The sequence below is a fragment of the Sciurus carolinensis genome, unplaced genomic scaffold (assembly GCF_902686445.1).
Source record: "Sciurus carolinensis unplaced genomic scaffold, mSciCar1.2, whole genome shotgun sequence".
Taxonomy (NCBI): domain Eukaryota; kingdom Metazoa; phylum Chordata; class Mammalia; order Rodentia; family Sciuridae; genus Sciurus; species Sciurus carolinensis.
Genome location: NW_025920358.1, coordinates 30,821 through 34,929, shown reverse-complemented (window position 1 = coordinate 34,929; position 4,109 = coordinate 30,821).

The following is a 4,109-nucleotide window of genomic DNA, read 5'->3' as shown; positions in this document are numbered from 1 at the left end:
TTTTCTAGGACTTTGAGATGTAATCTTAGGTCATTTATTTGTTGACTTTTTATTCTTTTAGTGAATGAGTTCAATATAATTAGCTTTCTTCTTAGTACTGCTTTCATAGTGTCCCAGGTAGTTTGATATGTTGTATTGGTGTTCTCATTTACCTCTAAGAATTTTCTGATCTCCTCCTTGATGACTTCTGCTATCCATGCATCATTCAATAGCATACTATTTAGTCTCCAGGTATTGGAGTAGCTTATATTTTTTTATTTTATCATTGATTTCTAATTTCATTCCATTATGATCTGATAGAATACAAGGTAGTATCTCTGTTTTTCGTATTTGCTAAGAGTTGCTTTGTGACATAAGATGTGGTCTATTGTAGGGGAGAATCCATGTGTTGCTGAGAAAAAAAGCGTATTCACTTGTTGATGGATGCAATATTCTATGTCTATTAAGTCTAAATTATTGATTGTATTATTGAGTTCTGTGGTCTCTTTGTTCAGTTTTTGTTTGGAAGATCTATCTAGTGGTAAGAGAGATTTGTTAAAGTTACCTAGTATTGTGGTCTATTTGATTCCTGAAATTGACAAGGGTTTGGTTGGCAAACATAGATACTCCATTGTTTCAGACATAAATATTTATGATTGTTATGTCTTGTTGATTTATGGTTCCCCTAAGCAGTATGAAATGTCCTTTTTTATCCCTTCTGATGAACTTTGGCTTGAAGTTCATTTTATCTTATATGAGGGTAGAAACCCCTGCTTTTTTATGGAGTCCATGAACATAATATGTTTTTTTTCCATTCTTTCACCTTCAGTCTGTGGATGCCTTTTCTATGAGATGAGTCTCTTGAAGGCAGCATATTATTGGGTATTTTTTAAAAATCCAATCTGCAGTCTATGTCTTTTGATTGATGAGTTTAGGCCATTAACATTCAGGGTCATTATTGAGATATGATTTGTATTCCCAGTCATTTTGGCTTATTTTTGGTTTTTAACTTAACTTGGTTTCTCCTTTGATTGGCTTTTCCTTTAGTGTAGTTCCTCCCTTTGCTGACTTTCATTGCTGTTTTTCATTTCCTCCTCATGGAATATTTTGCTGAGAATGTTCTGTAGTGCAAATTCTTTTAACTTTTGTTTATCACGGATGATTTTTATTTTGTCATCAAATCTGAAAGTTAGTTTTGCCGGATATAAGATTCTTGGTTGGAATCCATGTTCCTTCAGGGCTTGAAATATGTTGTTCCAGGCCCTCCTAGTTTTTAGGGTCTGGGCTGAGAAATCTGTTGATATCTGAATTGGTTTCCCCCTTTATTTAATGTGATACTTTTCTCTCATGGTCTTTAAAATTCTATCTTTATTTTGTATGTTGGGCATTTTCATTATAATGTGTCATGGTGTGAGTCTATTGTAATTTTGTACATTTGGTGTCCTGTAAGTCTCTTATATTTTATTTTCCTTTTCCTTCTTCATGTTTGTGAAATTTTCTGATATTATTTCATTGAATAGATTACTCATTCCTTTGGTTTGTATCTCTGAGCCTTCCTTGATCCCAATAATTCTTAAATTTGGTATTTTCATGTTATACCATAATTCTTGGAGGTTCTCTTCATGATTTTTTACTGTCCTCCTGTGTGGTCAACTCTGTTTTCAAGATTAAATATTTTGTCTTCATTGTCTGAGGTTCTGGGAAGTGATCTAGTCTGTTGGTGGTGCTTCTATTGAATTTTTAATTTGGTGTATTGTTTCCTTCATTTCAAGGATTTCTGGTTTTTTTCAGTATCTCTATCTCTTTGTTGAAGTAATCTTTTGCTTCCTGCATTTTCTCTTTTAACTCTTTATTGAACTGATTTTTCGTTGCCTGCATTTGCTCTCTTATATCATCCTTTACTTTGCAGAATATTTTAATCATGTACATTCTGAACTTTTCTGACATTTCTTGTACTGTGCTATCAATGGATTCTATTAATACAGCATCTTGGTTTGTTTGGGGCACTTTATTCCCTTGTTTTTTCATGTTGTTCACGTGTCTTCCCCTGGGCAGTGTGGATCCAAGGTATTACAATTTCTACCCTATAGATTTATAGTGTCCCTGCAGGTTTCCAATATTTTGCCTTTAAGGGGGAGATCAATATTAACAATACCCAATGCAAACAATATGCAGCATCAAACCAAATATCCCCTATTAAGATGTTAACAGCATTGTCATAACAAGCAGAGATGATGAGTTCAATTATTATCTGCAGTACAAACAATAGGTTTGCAATAAGGTCTACAATATCTAAGGGTGGACAAAGAGAATGAGGAAGTGGTGTAGGATGTAATGTTAATGAGGTAAGAGGTGAAAATATAGAGGTACTACAAAAGGTGAAAGAGGAATCAAAAGAAGTTGGTAGCAGGAGAAAAGAGAGAAAGAGGCTGAGGAAACATAAATAAGAGGAAAATGGAGTATAAAAAGAAAAAGAAAGAGCATAAATAAATAAAGAATCTACAACAAACTGTAATATACTATTCAAACTTTCCAGTCCTCAGTAGACTGTCACATGAAAAATACTTGATTTCAAAGATGCTGTTGATGTGACAGTGGGAAACATAAAAAGAAAAATTAGGGGAAAAAAGAGTCTCAAAGGAAAATTGAACAATTGTTTCCGTTGGAGTTCAATATCTTCTCTGGTTCCCTGCTCTTCTGGTAGATGGGGTTGTCTGGAGTTTGCTGGTAACTCCACCCTCAGGATGGTGAAATTTACTAAGGTGGGAGGTTTAGCCTTGGAGGCGAGACTCCTGAAGGCAGAATATAGCAATTGCCAGTCCTTCTGGAAGACTGCATCCTGGGACTCTCCTTTGGGGTCCAGTCACTTGATGCAGGAGTCTGGTCTTACCCACTTCTCTCACTTGTGGACCCCACAGTTTATGGTCTATAGTTTAGTCTCTAAATTGTATCTCTCCCGCCCCTGCCCTTTCAACTTCCTAATCAGGGAACCTCTCTCCCCAGAGGTCCTAGGGGCTGAGGTCCTGGGGACTGAGCACAAGGACCTGTGCATCTGTCAGAGAAAATTGTTCTGTATTGGCAGATCAGGACCAAGTGTTGAGAGCTGTGGGCCAGCCACATAGCTGTAAGCACTGGGCCATTTTGGTGGGTATGGGGTGGTTGGGAGACTGGAGATTGAGGATCCAGAGGGCCTTGTTGATTATCAAACTGGTGGGACCAGGTAATTGGTGGATCCTATATTGGGAACAGAGTCGGGAACCAAGCTGATGCTGGGTCCCAATAAGGGCTGCTCGAGTTGGCTCTGGGATCCCAGTGCATGCTGGGCTGCTTGGCTGGGCAAGCTGGAATCAAGATGCCCTCACACACTTTTCTCACCTACTGACCCCTTGCAAAGTTCTCTCCTGCCTCTGCAGCAAGATGGTGGCTATTAGCACACCTAGCACAGATACCTCAGATATAACCAAGCCTTCAGGGACCTTGGTGATGTTCTTTCATATCCTGGTTATTATCCCTAAGTGGAAGTGGCCATATCCCTCTTTGGTGATGGCAGCAGTGGCTAACCTGTAGGTACCTTGATAATGGGCTTCTTGTCTCTGGTAGGTGTCCCAAGATGGAAGCTTCCCCAACTACATATGGTGGTGGTGGCAGTGAAGGTAACCCAAAAAGGGGGCAGGGGTGTCCCAAGATAGAGGCTTCCATGCATTGGTAGGTGGGGAGTCGCAGCTCACGGCATTTCTGTGCAGGGCACACACCAGGCTGGATCCACAGTGGTGGGTGCCAGGCTCTGTTGGATAGTTTTTTATATAGTTATGTTTATATCATCAATATTAAAGAATGTCATATGCACAAAAGAAAACAACAAACCCTTTTGGTTAAGGAAAGTTAGCAAAAGCATATGAGAAACAAGAGATACATTAGTTGAGAGGAGTCTTACCTGTGAATAGGCAAAAATGATCTGAAGTAGTAGGCTACCTTGTGGAGTTCAGGAACCAACCCAGCTCACTTCCACCAGCAGGTCATCAATGACCTTCAGGACTGAGGGCCCATCAATTACATGGATTCACAATTTTTTTATTCTAGACTTAAATTTATCCTTAAAATTTTGTTCTAGCACCAATGCAAATAAGCAA